Source organism: Cygnus olor, chromosome Z (genome assembly GCF_009769625.2).
Source record: "Cygnus olor isolate bCygOlo1 chromosome Z, bCygOlo1.pri.v2, whole genome shotgun sequence".
NCBI classification, from domain to species: Eukaryota; Metazoa; Chordata; class Aves; order Anseriformes; family Anatidae; genus Cygnus; species Cygnus olor.
The window spans coordinates 39,473,777-39,491,601 of record NC_049198.1 but is presented as its reverse complement, the minus strand read 5'-3'; the positions used below and the strand labels follow the sequence as shown (position 1 = coordinate 39,491,601).

The 17,825-nt window shown below is 41.9% G+C and overlaps 1 protein-coding gene across 3 annotated transcripts in view; it reads right to left on the bottom strand.

Annotated features, from left to right (window-relative positions):
- Positions 1-11,563, bottom strand: part of APBA1 (amyloid beta precursor protein binding family A member 1) — an 87,059-nt gene extending 75,496 nt beyond the window's left edge. For 2 of the 3 annotated variants that reach the window (XM_040541024.1, XM_040541026.1), the window contains exon 1: positions 11,468-11,563. The gene's annotated coding sequence lies outside the window, so the exon portion shown is untranslated. The remainder of the gene's footprint in view (positions 1-11,467) is intronic. The other variant, XM_040541028.1, reaches the window with a different exon arrangement.
- Between the last annotated feature and the right edge of the window lie 6,262 nt (positions 11,564-17,825).

Below are 17,825 nucleotides of genomic sequence, written 5' to 3'. Positions count from 1 at the left end.
GAGAGACTATTTCACAGTCTAGTAGGCCTCAGAGTTAAGCTGATTTTTCCAACGCTTAGTTTTTTCCTCCTTTTTCTCAACCCATCGCTCACAGTTAAGCCCTCATTATCATGCACAGTTTTGTTTCCTGCTGCTTCTGTCAGGGGGCTCCAGCTTTTCAGCAAGATCCTTCCCCTTAATTAACAAAAGGGAAATAAGATTTCAGTCCGCTCAAAGTACTAAGAATAATCCCTACCCCTGGAACATCCTCGTGGCATTTGTTTCAAGACGAGCAACCCATACCGTAAGAGGCACACAACTAAGGCCGAGATGAAAAGTTTATAGGTTCATTTGAAGCCAAAAGCCTTAATGGAAAATTGTGCTCCAAGACCTGCTGCTGAGACTCTAATGTTGCCATCTAATATCGCTCCCCGCATTCCTCGCTGTGTCTCTTTGATAGGTCAAGAACTGGCAGAGCAAGAACTTTTTTCTCACAAGAGACACTAAAAAACACCAAACCTGGACTTCTGAGGTGCTTCGGTTAAAAAAATTGAAGAAAATAAAATTGCTTTTACTGACGTTGAAACAAAACGTAATTTTCACAGGGAAGACCGATAACCTAATTTCAGCTCAGAATTAGTACTGTTCTCTTCTTGACAGTACAAGCTTTACAAAGAAAAACGAAGAAAGCTTGTTTCTGCAGCCTTGCATCGCGTCTGTCCCTTATGAAACAACAAAACCTTCGTATAAACCAGCACACAACCACGGCAGCAACAGCAGAGGGAACTCCCTTTGCTAACCAAGCACTACAAAAGTGCCATGTACTTAACGTGCAGCTGTTGACAAGAGAAACTGTGTTCACGTCCGTCACAAAGAGGCCTTCTATCTCTGCAAGTCACTGAGCATCCCTGTCAGCGTGGCAGGAAAGGAGCAAACACCATCTTACTCGTGCCACACGCAAGTACGTACAGACATCATCCCAATACACTAAACATTATTAAAAAAAAAAATCCAAATACAAAAGTGAGAAAATTTGATTTTTTGACAGTTAATTCAGCTGGGCTCAGAGAACGGGAAGACTTTCCCCTGTTCCGGAGTACCGAAGCCATGCAGAACAGTAACCACGCGCTGCCAAGTCGTTACCGTGAGGAGACAAGGATTTATTCGGACACTGGGCCACTGGCTCCTGACTGAGGGCTGTGGCACAGCTCCGGGCACAACGGGGGAGCGCCTGCCAATTTCTAAGCTCTCAGGTCTTCCCATTAACCCAGTCCATGATTCTTCCGCAATTCCCAAGAGATAAAGTTATTTTTGTTTTATGAAGCAGATGTTTCTAGATGAAATGCTCACCCAGACACATGAGCCCACTCAACTCTTCCCGCGTGTCCTCCACAGCCACACCTTCTGACCATGAACCCTCGGAGGTAAAACCCACCATCCCTCACTTTTTTCTTGGGAATGTACCACACACACAGGGCACTTGTGGACGGGGCTCCATTTAGGGGAAGATTTAGCCTCCTCAGGACAAAAAGGAACAAGTGGACATAACGATGACGTAACTTAAAAGCCAGAGACTGATGGGAGGGAAGAGAAAAAAAAAAAAAAAGAAGAGGATTAAAAATCCTCACCACATACAATCCAAACACATTTAAAATACACGGTACCCACAGCAAAACAAGAACAGATACACCAGATGTAGAATTAAATGTGTATGTGAGATTACCTTCCGGACTTTGTCACAAGCATGCGACACGCGGAGATGAACCAGAAGGATGACAATGCTATTAATTCTTGCAAGGAGCAATTCAATTTCCACATACTACACTTTGGGACACGAAAAAAAAAAAAAAAATTAACAAGCACAGCAGAAGGCTTCCTCTCACATATCTGGGACTGACAGTGAAAGAATGATGATCATAAAGATAATTCTAGAAATGCAAATAGAAGCACTGCTACCACCCTGAGTCCCCGGATGCAAAAACTTGCAACAATACCACTGACATCTCATAAAAAGCAGACTGAATTCAGTGTTTTTTTCACTCCATTTTTGCTCCTGGCATTCAAATGCTTCCACACAAGTGACAGTGTCAAAAACTTCATCAGTTCTCTGTGTCCGTGCCTGGTAAGATATGAACACCTACAAGAACAGATCTGGGAGTAAAAGAGAATTCAGAAACCACTGCCTGTGGGGAAAGCAGTACCTTCAGTTGCTCTTCTGCAACAGAAGAAGACGACAAAACTTTACAGGTTTTAGTCTCTCCTCAGCAAAAATGGGTTCCAGATTTCCATCCTCGACCGTTAACATGTAATCCATCCTTTTTCCCTTTAGACAGGACTTCAGATAGCAGACTTAGTCTTTGTACAACAAAATCATGGTCATCTTCAGGGGGATTTTTCCCTCTCGGTAAAATAAATTTCTTACTTCATGAATTTTGATCCTAAAGGGCTGAGGTCATGGGATCTTAGGCTGACTTCAAAGGATTCACTTAATAAACAAGAGCAAAAGAATGAACAGACTTCAGAAATAATGTAAGTCTGAATATATAAAATTCAAGTAAAATAGCATGTACTTTTTATACTGTATGCCAAGTCCTCGTTACGTATTTAGCACTGGCAAACGTCACAGCAAATACAAGATAACTCAACTCACTGACATGCTGTGTCATCAAAACACACCAGATGGATGTTGCACTTACACAAAGTCACTTCCCTTCCTCGTTCCTCTCCTCCAAATAGGATGTAAGTTTTAAAGAGCAATGACAGGTGCCAACACTGAAAATCCTGTCCTGATAATTACTTACTTACCTGAGCATAATCACTACTCCAATTACTTTAGTCAAATTTAATGGTAAAATTTGGTGTCGGTCCTAAAACTATTTACAAAGCTGTACTGCTACAGTATTTGCAAGGCTTTGGAAAGGCTTAGTTTTACCCCAGCAAAGACAGAATAACACACAACTTTCAGAGAAGTTTGATTTTTTTCTAAATAATCTCTCCCTGCCACCAACCTAACACACACTTCCCTCAGACTGACTGAACTGGTGGCTACTAGTACTTCTCTGCACTTTCAGCATCCCAATTTCTCCTCCTACAGAAAAAAATAAAATTAACTAGATTCCTCCCTTTCCCATATTCTTTCCCTTGTCCTCACACTGCTCTACTTTCCACCTCACCTTTAAAACACTGCCACAAGACAGACCACAAAACCTGATCCTGCTTCCAACACACAACATGTGTCTCCCTATGGCACATTTGGGGACTCCAGCAAGTGGCCTCCCCACTGGCTTCTAGTGAAACTGCAGCCATAAATCACTGTTTTATATTCATCCTCTTCTCTACAAGCAGAGTCCGCTTCCTAAAACCCATTAGTGTTTCAAACAAGTCTTCCGTGCTGTTCAAACTACATATGAATAATTACAATTACAGTGTACCACTTCATACCAACTTGGAAGATCTGATGACATATTTACAAATGTCTTTTCTTTCTGCCATTGTCCCACACAGATGCCAGGTAAAGACCAATGAAAGGCTTTGCAGGCTTTGTTGGATTCTCACTCAGAACCACTAAAACTGTGAGTTTTATCTGGAATATCAGATATGCCCACTGCTCAGCACCCTATCACAGCTAAGAAGCCAACACAGAAGAGCTGTGGCTTGTCTGTTCCTATGCCATAATAACAGTGCTAGACATTGCAGAATGCCATAATGCAGCAGGACTCATATTAAGCATCTGAGAGGTAAAGACTTCAACAAGGGGGGTAAATAAATTGACAGCATACGTGCATCTAGTTGGAGGAGGCCAACCTTTCAGTGGTGTCTGTCTGATTTTTTTAATACTCTAACCCTTAATAACAGCAACATGGAATATTATTTAAAAAAGAGTAACTTTTTTTTTTTGGTGTACTGCCATTATCTCTTTGCTGTTCATGTGACTATTAAACCTTCAGACTGACTTTGAAGGTATCTTAACAAAAAATATCCTTATCTTCCTTGTAACACAAAAAAAGATCTGAATTATCCAGTGCAACACTCTAAATTCTTCTTTCCTTGTAATTTAGCCCTCTGATTTCAGGTGTAAGACACCTTCTAAAAAAAAAAAAAAACAAAAAAAAAAACCACCACACCACAAAACCAGTACAAATCCTTAAGTGTTTTGAATGTCTCGTGGCCCCAAAATAACTTTTTCTACAATGTCATGGCTCTTGGGCAGAAAGCTGAAAAAGTCTTCCTTTTTCAAGTGTTTTTTTCTTACTAGAAAAAGGAAGTCTTACTTTAATAGTGTTTGTGCTATTCCGTAACCTGGAGGGTATCTAGCGTATGTATATAAACCTGCACCATGGTGCCTGTGGAGACTGCTGCTTACAAAATGACAATTAAGAGACAGATATGCAGATCACTGACGATCAAAACTGAGTTGTGACCTGCTTGGGTTTCAACCTAGTTACATACTGGAAAAAAAATATATATACACATATACAATCTTTGTGCCTTTACCTCAGAAGTCATTATCTTCATAGTTAGAGATGTTGAAGAAAAACTATGTTCAACAGAACATGAATTTGCATACAAAAAATGCCAGGTCCAAAAACTGCCTGTGTTCCACACACAAATATGCTCTCCACTGGAATTTTAATTTCTGAGGAATCACCAAAAGGCGAGCATTTTAAAGTAAAGAACCTATTACTTTTTTGAAAATTTACTATACTAACTGTATAAAAGTTATGGTTGTGCTTTTAGTACATAGTTTTCATTCAACTGTAATTCCACGTTGCCATTCAGTTCAAAATTCTTCTATGGACTACTAGGGGATAATTTATCCTACCGGTGGCTGCACTGACCTCCTCTAAGAAACATTTTGGAATTTGCTGGTCAAGGACAACTAATGACTAGATCCCTGGGTGCTCTCATAACCATTGCACCAGAGGACATGAGGTGATGTTCCATGCTACTGAAGTAAACCACAGAGTAACCTCATACATTTCTGAGACTTTTTGATCTAATATAAGCAGTGATACATTCAGCCAATATACATCACAATATTTTTTTAATTATCCTGCTTTGTAGCTTACTTATTTAGATTTCCATGAGGCATAAATTTTATATTCAAGATACTGAGATAACTTGGCTGCAAACCATTGACCAAAAATAATGAGATCAGCAGCTAACTAGAAATAATAGTTCTTTTTAATAAAGTAGTTGGAAGTGTATCCAGAACATGTTTTGATGAATTGTACACCAAACTGTTAAATGTGTGTAACTGCTGAAACACAGATGTGTTTTCTGGAGCCTTAATTACAGCTAAATTTACATTCAAAACCAGCTTGGCCTAACTTGAAATTCAGTCATTCAGTCTTCATAGTCTTTTTAAATGAAGAAATAAAAAGACATCCGAATGTGTGTTAAGCTAATTAACTGAGTGTACCCTCCCAGTGAGTAAAGAGAGAAGAGTGGACTCACGTGTCAACTTCACCTACAAGTGAAACTGCTGATGCCAAAACCATCACGGCCCAACGGGTGCCGCACTCAAAACACAGTGGGAGAAAACCGCACGGCTCCTGCAAGACTTTAAAACGGGGCTGAATCGATCAGCCTAATTGTCATCAGCTTGTAGCAAGAAGGCTGAACTCTAGGAAGTCTGAGTTGAGATTCAGGCAGAAGCACCAGTACTAAGGGCAGAGCAGCCCCCTCCAGCGATGCCCAGGTCACCGCTAGGAGCGCGGGCAGCTCCGTTACCTCTCCCGCTGCCCTCGCCGTCGGAGTGCGCTCCTGCAGGAAGAAGCTTTCAAGGACTTTGGGATTTGCTCACTGTTACGTTGTTATGAAATAAAATTAAGCATGCCAAAATCTGAATGATGTCATGGCAATCCACTAAGTGGATTACATTAATCATTTATCAGCAAGGCAAGATAATTCTTGAGCGAGAGCAGAACCCTGAGCTCACCCCTATTTTTCACTCCTAGACAAAAGGTACTACAGCTGAGGATATCAAAAATACAAATAAAGCACATGGAAAGGGTATTTAAAATGCCCACTGAAATGTACTGAAATTACAAAGCTCCGGACTGGCTCACATACAATCTTTTATTTAACACAAAACATTTGCATTTCTGTCAGGTCACCACAAAATTATTATGGGAGATTTTCTTCATCAGCTAAAAGGTAACTGCACAACATGCAATTAGTAGGAAAGCTGCTTAGTAAATCTTTCGTTTTTTAAAAACGGTGATCAAATTGTGAAACTGCTGCAACGTCATTTAACACGAAAATCTTTTCTGAATTTCTGGAGGTTGCTTTTCTCTCTTTTTATCGTCTTAAAAATCCAATTTATCTTTTTTTAAAAAAGCAGAGAACTGTCAGGTCACTGGTTAAGATAACACAGCTGCGTTTCAGGCTGGGTGGAACGACCACGGTACGAGGGACCTGCAAGGCAGAGCCCATTGCGAGGTAACCATTGTTCCCAGCACCATGAGCTGCCATCAGCAGGAAGCCTCTGCAGGCAGACCACGACGGGTCAGAGGGAGGCCAGCCCTGCCTCCTGCTGCCTGGGCTGTGAGCAAAACCATTCGCACAGCCTCGCTTTGTGAAGCCCCCGGAGAAGCGGTACCTCGGTTTCATAATTCCGGAGACGAGCGAGCCAAGCCGTGTATATGCATCGCATGCGCAACCCCTGTCTCAGTCACCCAGTTTGAGCAGGGTTTAGATCAGATGGCGTTCGGGGATCCTTTCCAACTTAAATTATTCCTGGGATCATAAAAGAGCTGGTGCGAGAAAGCTGTTAAGAGAAAATAAAAACCCCACAGCTCCCCACGCACGTCCCGCAGAACGGGCCAAATTGCCCCTGCAGGAGCGGAGGCGCCACCTGCCCTCCCAAAACTCTGGATTTAAAGCCTGTTACCTAACAAACTCTGGATTTAAAGCCTGTTAACCTAAAACCTTGTTTTTACATTAGCCTAGGGAAGACCTAGAGCAAGAACTTCTACCCTCCGTTTCCTCCCCCATCATTGTCTGGATGTTTTTAAGATATTACTGTCATCTTATTCTTGGAAAAATGCTTTACCAATTTATATTTATTTGGTCTAAGGAAGAGTTATATTTAAGACTACAGAAGCAGCCAGACTTCAAACATGACCAAAGTCCCACCAGAATATGCATTATACAAATGCACAGTAACAGTAAAACTATCGTCAAGAATTGCAACTCACATATCAGAATGAATTAAACAAAAAATCATGAATAAAACCTAAGCGTTCATGTATGTTTTCAATTTTCCATTGTCCTGATTTTTTTTCTTCTGCCTCGTTTAAAAATTCTTTATATTACCCAGTCCCTAACTTCCTGCTCATCCCAATATCCACTATCCTGTGAGCAAAATGTTGTCAGAAAAAAAGTTCTGAATGACCACCAAAAGTGGAACAATCAAAAACCTTCTCTCTTATGTGCAAAAATGAAAATAATTGCAAAAAAATAAAATGATTTATCCAGACCAATTCAGGGAACTCGAACTTTATCTCCTAGGTATCAGTCCAGCACCCCTACCATATATACAGAAAAGCGGTTCTTCCCCTTGTATACATCACTAGCATGGAAAAAAATAAAGCAACAGCGAGTTAATTTAGGGTAATTGCTCAATCGATCTTGGTAGCAGATGGCCAAGTTTTGGCTCTACTGCCCTGATGTTTTCCTGATCTGTGCTCACCTTTTAGAGTTGAAAGTTTAAATACCAAAATCAGCATGAATGCTCTTGATGCTTAAAAAGCGTGACACAGAGGTTCAGAAAAGTTTAATAAATGGATAAAAGAAAGGGATTAAATTAAAGGGACTACCATTAAAGGGATTAAACCAAATATTCTAAGGACGTGCCCTAATCTGTCACATTTGCCAACAGATTTTTTATGATGTCCCTCACTCCTAACTCTCAAATACTCCTTATGTGTTTGATAAGGTGGTCTTCTACTTACAGAGTTTAATTTTTATTGAACTCCTCGTTAAAAAAAAATAAAAATTGCTGGCTTTTGAGCAAGATTTCATAGACATGTGCCCTTCCCCCCCAACTGTCATATATTCTTGGATTATCTGTTTCATCTAAAAAGAATTTAGAACATCCCTTTATTTTTTAAATAATTCTGAACTCATTGTTTAAATTTCACAGATCATCTCCTCCTTTCAATGGACAACAGGAAAAACAGAAGCTCCTACTATGGCCTACCTCACCTAGACTTTTTATTGCTTTACATACTTGTAAATCCACGTCTTTCACTAGTTTCTTTTATGCTGTACAAAACCCCACTGCTTATCAACAAACAATTGTTTATATAGTCTTGTTAGACAGAAAATTCTTCCAGTAATGTCTGAAATCAGCCTGAACAAAGCATAAGAAATAGCCTGTAGGTCACAGTATGTAGGACATGACTATGTAGAGATAGTGATGACAACAAGACGGACATAACAGAGCTGCACGCCACTTTCCCAATGCCATCTCCCTGATGGCTCCTTGGAAATTTGACTTCTATTTCCTCCGATGTCCTGATATTGCCCTGATGCCCGGATGGACCCTCTCCAACAGAAAGGGTCCAGTCTCATCCTACAGCGCTACGGTGCCCTGAACTAAGTCCTCTGCCACCTACAGCTGCTCCTCATTTCACTTCCTATATGTATAGGAAGCGCTGTTCAGAATTAGGACAGGTATCACTATACACATGCAGATGTGAAAGCAGCAAAAAAAATGTTTCCGCAGGTCCCTTCAGCAAAGCAACAAACATACAGCTTTTTTTTTTTTTTTTTTAAGAAAAACACAGTGTCATGCAGTGGAAACAGAAAAATACTATCACAGTGCTCTGAGCAGCTGGCTTATCAAACCAGACAATACGATGAAGCAAAACCAATCAATCTGTTTTTCAGAAACCTTTAACCCTATGCAATATGTATTACACATAATCTATTAGAAATAATGAGCAGAGGGCCGCCTGCTAGACCTCTCATTAAGTAGGAATCTTCATCTTCTGTAAAATGAGAAAAACATATCTAAAAATGCATTACCAGAACATCAATGATTGACTTAAACCACCAGTAATAGGATATTGTTCAAAGTTAAGCTTCAATTAATCAAGCTGCATAGCCTATGGACAATGTGAATTAAACTATCTGAACCGCCTCTATTTCTTTCTCTTTTTTAGTGGAAAAGGTCTGATTCTTCTAATTCATAACCTAGTGCAAATCCAGAACAGCTACTGTCAACAGCCATCAAATTGTGTGCTGAGGGAAAAAATGATGAATCTAATCTTGAAGTGTCTAGGCAAACAAACGCAAGGTGAATGTTTGAGCTCTTAGTTTGATTTTCCTTTATTTTGTCTACTTGATGACTCAAAAGTTTATTGGTCTTTTTTTTTTTAAAGTGATCATTAGCTTTGGATACTAACCCTGAACTCACTTTGTAGGTGCAGTAACACCCCAAAACCAACCTAGTGTGTACCTGCCCAGATAACTTTCTAGATTCAGTGCTCCATTTTCCTGATTTTGTTTGCCATAAACACTACTGAGACACCCTCAAGCCAAACAACTAAAACACTGTAAGTGACTACCGTTATTGACCTATGAAAAACACAAAGAAGCTGAAGAAGAGCTTCAATTTCTTCACACCTACACATCTTTCATGCAGCTCCAGATTCATAGGCATTGTTTATAAAAAGTAAAAGTTACCTGTGTTTTAATGACAGACATAATTCTCATATTAAAGGCTTTTTAAGCTTAAGAATGCAAACATCGTATATGACTGTGGCTTAAAATGGTATCGAAGAAGTCAGAAGCCAGTTCCTTGCCCAGTTAAAATCCATTCGCCTCTGATCGCTTGCTTCTGATCAGTGTTGTTTATTGGAGAAATCACACGAACGTCAGCCTCAAAATTAGCAGTCCCTGATCCGAAAGCATTACGCGTTCTTAATAACTGCATATAGCAAACGGAATATTCAGGCTTATCTCCAAAAATCCACACCCGCTCTCCCTGCCCCACAAGAACAAAGGTACACCGGACGATACCAAGATCTCCACCCTGGCATCCATCGTGCCACCACATCCAGCACCGCAGAGCACCTTCCAAGGCATTACTTCCTATTGTTTAAACACACGAAGACAGCCTTTAACGAATAAAAAAATGGGAATGCATTTTTACTCTTCCCAAGATGTAAAGAACTGCAAACTTACCATGAAGGGATGTTTGAGAATATATGTAATAACATAATGATATATATATTATTAAATCAAGTAATTGTGAAAATTCCTTCATCTGAAGTAACCAAATGGAGTTATACTAGATAGATTTGGTGGCTCGCCTCCTCCGACACACCAGAGCTACGTTTTCTAAGTACCTGTATGCACAAACCCACCTTCCCAGCATCCTTACATTTTACAACCAAAGGGCCAGTCTGCGAACACCTTCAGGCTTCTAGGCGGCCGGCCTTGTGTCTGTTAGGAGACAGCTCAACAGCCCGAAAAGCATTATTTCTATTTTAAGCGAGGACAGCGCTTCAATGTGAGACAGACGTGCTGCTTCGAGCCACAGCTGGCGATGCCCAGCAGAAACTTGGAGGGATGCATCGCCCGCTCCGTGCCGCACAGCCCACCTCGATGGCAGCGCCATTCCTTTGTAAGCAGCGGTTCGGCCTCGCAGCTCCCGCATCCCAGCCCGGGTCAGTATTTTACCAACAACCAAGCAAGCTGCTTTTCGCTGTGCTTTGCATTTTGGTCCCTCAACACCCACAGCGCGCCCAAACGCTGAATTTTCTGCTCCTGCACGGTCTCCCTCGGTGTTTCACCAGAGACTTAAATTTTTCAGCGCAAATATGCGCAGAGGCACGGGCACCAGCTCCTCTCCCTCCCCTCCCCGCCGCCAAAGCAAAAAGCAAACACGCACCTCGATTTTTTATTTTTTTTTGTCATTTTTTGTCATCCCCCTACCCCCCCCCCCTCACCCCCCACCGGGATGTAACACCTGGGGAACACACACACTCTTTGTCACCACCGCCGCCGCCGGCTGGCTCCGAGGCAGGTGCCGCCGGTTCCGCTGGCGACAGCACCCACCCCCCCCCCAAAAAAAAAAATATACATAAATAAATAAATATAATATAAATATGTATATATATATATATATATATATATATATATATATATAAAATAAACAAATAAATGAAGATGCTGCGGTTTCTGGAGCCCAGGCCACCACCCCCCCCAGCCCCGCGGGAAGGCGGATTTCTGTACGCCCGCCGGTGCAGCACCGCCGATCCCCCCAGCACGGAGGAGGCGCGGCCGCCTGCCCTGCCCTGCCCTGCCCTGCCCTGCCCGGCCGTGCCCTGCCCTGCCCGGGCACAGCCTCCCCCGCCTGCGGCCGGGCCCGACCGGGCACCGGCACCGGGTGAGGGCCGAGGCTGCTCCGCGGGGCTCCGCGCAGCGCTGCCCGGCACCCCCGAGCGCTGCCCCCCCAGCCGCCGCCCCGCACCTCTCCTCCCGCCGCCGCCGCCGCCTCCGGAGCCACCACCATCTTCCTCCGGCCGCCTCCAGCACCGCCCGACCCGGCCCGGCCCGGCCCGGCCCCTCCCGCCGCTCGGCTCCGCGCCGCCCTCCGCGTCAGAGCGCCCGCCACCGCCCTCGGCGGGGCCGCCATGACGGGACGCGCCGCGGTGCGCCGGGCCGGGCCGGGCCGGGGGGAAGGCGGCTGAGGGCCCGGAGATGGCGGCCCCGAGGTGCCGAGCCCGTGGGCGTCCTCACCCCGGGGAGACAGCTGCCAGTGCCTGCGCCTCTTCGGGGCTCACGTCCCTGCTGCCAAGGGCTCCGCAGGGCTCGCTTTCTTCTGTGTGGTGTGGGCTGCAGGCTTCTGTGGTGCCCGGTCTCCCTCGGTGCTGCGCCCCGAAATCCTCACGGGAACGCCTCGGCTCCCGTGGTGCTCAAAGCAAGGTGCCCAGACAGTGATTAATAAACCATCCGAAGGAGCACGCTTCTTTAGTCACGGCCAGACTGATATCTAATCAAAGTTGTCCATTGAAAAAGAAGGAGGGGAGACATATTAAGGTGCCTAACAACTAATGCAGAATTAGAGTGTTTTCCATCCTAAATTGGTACATTTTGACAGCACTGCAAATTTGTCTCTCCGGAGAAGGTGATAAGCATCTGTGAAGAGCTGAGGCATACCCCGATGCAAGCTATCTTCAGTAACTGCAGCACAGACGTGGGCTTGCAGTTGGTTACTGTGATAACGTGGCGTTAGTTTGGGATGTAGTCCTGTTTACTGCCTTCCAAAAACATGCCCCAAAGAAACTCAGGTTCTTGCTAGTAACATGGGGCCTGTGATGTGCATCAGCCACTCAGTAAGCACAACTCTACCTCTGTGTCCTAGTCAAAACGCTGCAGTACTTCACTATTGCGAACTTTGAAGAGGAGAGTACAAAAATACACGTTGTTAAAGAAAAAAATATCAAAATGTGTGTGACTTGTGCTGTTTAGACAACTGCTACCCTTTCGTCTATTTTTATCACATTGCAACACTTCCTCTTTTTTCTCCATTGCTAACAGTTTTTATTTATTGTTGTTGTCTTTCTTTCTCATCCTGGAGACATCTTCCAGCCTGGTAACTTCTGAAGTAAAAATAAAACCCGGAGGAGATCTCTGCACCTTCTTTTCTGCGGCCCTGGTATATGGCCCTGCTTAAGGCCCCAGGTTACAATTTAGCAGGTTCAGAATGTGCATGAGAGACATCCAAAGCTGTTCATTCCTGAATAGTTGCATTAGGTAAAACACTTGAGTTACGATTGACTTACTTCTTTCTGTCCTCCATCACAAAATCAAGCAGTTAAGACCTGAATATGCTCTACCCTCCTTTAAGAGGGAGATTTGGCTGGCTGAGCTCTAGAGGTCCCTCCCAACCTATCTTATTCTACTAAAGTCTTACAGTTTCAAAAGACTAATAATAGCAGTCTTCATGATTGCTAAATTATGTCCAAGAAGTATGCAGTATTATAAATCCATTTTTCTCCCAGAGCTCCATTTTTTTCCCATTTATTTCACCACTCATCATGACAGGTCTTCTAGGGTACAAGTTACCTGTGAACCTGAAGAGAAGCTACTGTTAACACAACAGCATTAGTATGCTAGCATTAAGCACTGATTGTCCAGCTCTAACATGTTATTGATTTGATCATTATTTATGTCAATATTTTTCTTTTTAAATTTTTGCAATTTAAATGCTGGAAATTATATTCTGTTTATTTTAGAAATGAAGCTTTAATTTAGGCAACACAGTTTTGCTCTTGCTTTTTTTGAAAATGTAGAAACACTTCTAGGGTTTTGTAAAACCACACTTAGATGTAATTAATCTCCTGGGCAAGTGTAAAATGCCCTTTTAAAACCGACCAGGTCACCTTTAAATGTAGTAAGTAAAACCTAGCCAAAACACTGGTGTCACAAGTTCCATGAAAAACCTGCAAAATTTATTAAATGATGTAAGTCTAAGGGTGGATCTATACAATCTGCTAGACGTTCAGTTGTAACGTTGTAAGAGTGACAGTTTTCTAAATCATTGTGGTAAACTGTAAAAAATGCAAATCAACCAGATTCTGAAATATTCAGACACTTTAGTTATGTAAATAGCGCTATTAACACTGAACTGATTTTCCATTGTATATGCTCCCCCCCAGTATTTCAATTTATAGACAAGTATTTACATCATTCCATGTATCAATGGGTTTTGAGGCTCATTCGGCGTAAGCCACTTCGTGGGAGAGCCAGTAAAGCATCTCTTTCACAGGGAAGAGCCTGGTCTGGATTTCACACAGACATCTAATTAACTGGGCCTGGATATTTCAAACAGGAAGAAATTGTGTTGAGGGCTTCTTTTTCCAAAACACCCCCCCTACACACACACACAAAAAAACTTCTGTAAAGTACATTAATTGGATTCAGCATGTCTACATTCCACCTCTACGCATATATCCATTAGCCTACATAAAAACCATGGCAGTAGCAGCTCAGACTTTTTTTTTACTACCTTGCTGTACTAATCTAGTCAGCCTGAATGTATTTTCAGGATCTAGAAATTGCAATGATCTTAGGTTCAGCCTTGGGCCAAAGGCAAAATAGCTCTCCCAGACTGAAAAGACCAGTGTAAGCTTGACATGGTTTTAAGGTCAGATAGCTCAAGATCCACTAGGGACAGAAATGAGTGCTTTTTACTGTCTGAAAGCTTGGAATTACAGCTTTTATATGTCAAAAAACATTAAGCTCTGACTAGTGTTTGTGAAGCATCTGCTGCTAGAAAGCATGGACTGATTCAGAGGTGCTTCCTGATGTTAAGGGAGGTGCCTTTCAGAACTGGAAATGTTTCCAAATTCTAATGCTGGACCAATGAGTGCATTTTATTTTATTTTATTTTATTTTATTTTATTTTATTTTATTTTATTTTATTTTCTGAAAAGAGAAATCTTCAATGTAACTTCTTTCCCTTTGCAATATCCAGGCCCAGTTAATGAGAACACAGTTTTATTGATAAAGTCTCCTACACATCCTATCCTCTTGCTTACTTTGGTCTAAAATAGCTATGTCAGGAATGCAGAGTCACAGCTAGTTTTCAAGGCTGGGAGTCACCAGTATCATCATTTATTCTGATTTCCTGTATAACACATGGATAAAATTTCACCCAGTTTTGTCTACACCAAGTCTGCCACTAATCTGCAGAACTAAAAACACTTAGGTCCTGTGGGAATTTTCGTTCATAAATTAGTTTCTCATGTAAGGGAATGATAACACCTTCAAGTCATCCTGACACTAGACAGATAGCCTCTTTATTAATCGGGATTAAATATCTCTTGAATCCTCTCCATCCTATTTCAAATATTAGTCTTTGCTCCCAAAAAGTTGACTGAAAATTTCTACAAATCTTATTTTCTGATGACGCCCGTCATTCCACTGGAGCAAGCATCCCACATACAGCAACAGAAAAGTGCACTTCTCTTGGGTTGCAATTATTGCAGCCTGCCTACCTGTAGAAACAGGTTGTCCCCTTTCTAATATTTTAACAATCTGAGGGAACAATATAGCACTAGTTATGCTTTGAAGCATTTATTTTGCCTGAGGGACTACATACATAAATATTTCATTAATTTAAATTATAAAGAATGCAGCATCATCTAATGAAGAGGCCTTTAAATAGACAGATGGCAAGGAGAAAACTCTTCAGGGTATAATAGGGGAAAACATCTGTGCCCTCTGGAACACTAGGCAATAGACCTCATAACAAAATAAATGCCCCCCTGCCCCGCAAATCTGAAAGCCTGAGATAGAATAAAATTAAAAATCATCACTAATCAGTCATATGGGTAATATTATATAGGGTAGTATTTGGGGAATTCAGCAACAACACATTGAAGTAGGCAGTTTTGTAAGTAAGTGTGGAGAAATGTTAAAGGACTATGATCTACTTGAAGGTCACCCTCAACTTACTATCCCTTTTTTCTTTTTTTTTGACACAATGTAGAGATTTTTTTAACTCTTCCCCTTCACTAGTGAATCAATTACTATTCCTGCAGTTTAGACAGGTTTTTTTGAGACATGAACATAGATAAAGCAATCGAGTTGATGATGGTGCTTTATATAGAACTATTGAATAAACCCATAGTGTATCTTTTTCCGAAAGGCTGTTAACAGTTTAAAGGCAGTGTGAGAAAACATCCTGTGTCTTATAGCTTATGTTATACATTCCAACAATGACATAAACACTCTAGAACATTTAATGACTACCAGTGATGGAAAGTAAAATATATTTTTTCACATGTAAGTCAGAAAAACTATGTGTGTAGTGAGTACAAAAGACATTAATTTATAATCATATCAAATAATTTATCTACGTTAAATACCTTTTTTGTTTGTTTGTTTTGTTTTGTATTTTGGCTGCTTTGTCTCAGAGCAGCCTTAAACAGAATGGGATATTTACTGAAGCCAATGAATTCAGAGATCGTTATCTTGCACTTGGCAAACCCAGATGAGGTTTTTCATATTTGTTCCCACTGGTGTACAAGGGAATCTCTAGTGAAACCTACACATCAGGAGCCTCACAGAAGGAACAGAAAGATTGAATTAAATACGGCAGCTGCCTTGGTAGTCTTAATCTCAGAGGTCTTTAGCAGGTTAGACTAGCCAGCACTTGCAAATGGTGGGTAAGGGAGCATAGGGAACCTGGAGAAGACCAAGTCTTATACTCCTCCTCAGCTACCTCCATCTGCAGAACTTCTGTGACATGAGCATTTTCTATCTGAATATTGTTTGTCTTGGTCTTATTAGCAAAGACATTTCAATGCTGCTTGTAATTCTTTGACTTCCCATTTTCTAGGCCTTTCTTTCCAGATCTTCAGATGCCACAAAAGTACCTTATTCCCCTGAGCAATCTCCTCCAGCATGCTGCCAAAGTGAACCCAATAGCTCCACTGCAGCTTTCACACACTGATTTACCTGCTTATGAGATCTTCATAGCAGATGGAACAATTCAACGCAACCTTGCTCTTCGCCGCCTAAGACCGATCAGCAGATGGAGCTGGGCCATTGCTAGTCACCCAAATGACTTTCTCTGCCTTTCTGAAACAGTGACTCTGCAGAGTCCCAGCCTGTGGTTCATATTCACCTATCCAGCAGGAAAAACAACCAACCAAGACAGTTAGAGGAGGCATTCTAGGCTGTGTGTGTTCTGGCAGCATGATGTTGCCAATAGCTTCACCTCTGTTTCATTTTATCATTAGCAAGCTGTTTCTGAGGCGTCTCCAGGAAAGGGCACAAAGGGAGTTTAAAGCCTCATTCAGGGAACGCAGCAGCGCTGTTTGGTTTGCAAGGCTGAAAGAGGCAGAGGATTTGGCAGGGTCAGTGCCTGTTCCATCTGTTGGTGAAGTACTCAAAAAGCCTTGCCAAGGACACTTGCAGGTAGTGCAGAGAGTAGGAGTGTTTGTTTTGCAGACTGCAAAAGGAAAAAAAGAAAGTATAATTCATCTGAACACTGGATTTTTTTTTTCGTTATTGTAATTTTTTGTCACTTCAACAACAAGCCCAAAGGCACTCTCCATTCTGGGCCTTTTCCTGGAGCCAGGTACTGCCAGCACTGAAGGGCTGACGCCGTAGAAACCAGCCACTGCAGTTTAAAAAAAAAAAAAAAAAAAAAAGGCATAGCTCCAGTGTTTTTTTAATCTGTACCTTCCTGCCTGCAACTCCAGGTTTTACATTAATGACTTGGCACTTGTATCCTTTACAGTGGTTTTGCCCTTGCATTTCAGCAAGTGAAAAGATCCTCAGCTGAGGCACTTGCACAACAGGAGCCAAGCAAAGACAGTGAAAGGAGATATTCCCAGTAGAGGATCACTGTGATTTCTGACTTCCTCCACCAGCAATCTATTGGATCCAAGAGGGCTTTCAGGACGTGTTGCAAGGCTTATTTTCTCAAGATGAACCTCTTGTCAGTTATCAGGTGTGATCTTTAACTGCTTCTTCTTTGAGGCACATAACTATCACAGCATTAGCTATCCCATGCTAAAAATGCATCATGCTATATACCACACCTGCTGTTGGAGTACTTGGTGCTTTGCAACTGTTTAAGCCACACTGCCTACCAGGACTGTAAATGTTCCTGTAAACACTGTTTGAAACAGAAGTGCCAGTGACATCCTTCTCTCTTTTTTTTTTTTTTTTTCCTCTTTTGCTTTTTAAAGTGGCCACTAATTCTATGGGATCCCTTTTCAAGTGTCACTTGTGATAACTTGAGATACCTGGGTCTCACTGATTGAAAAAATGTAATGCAAATCTGAGGGAGCTGGTGTCTCACCTGAAAC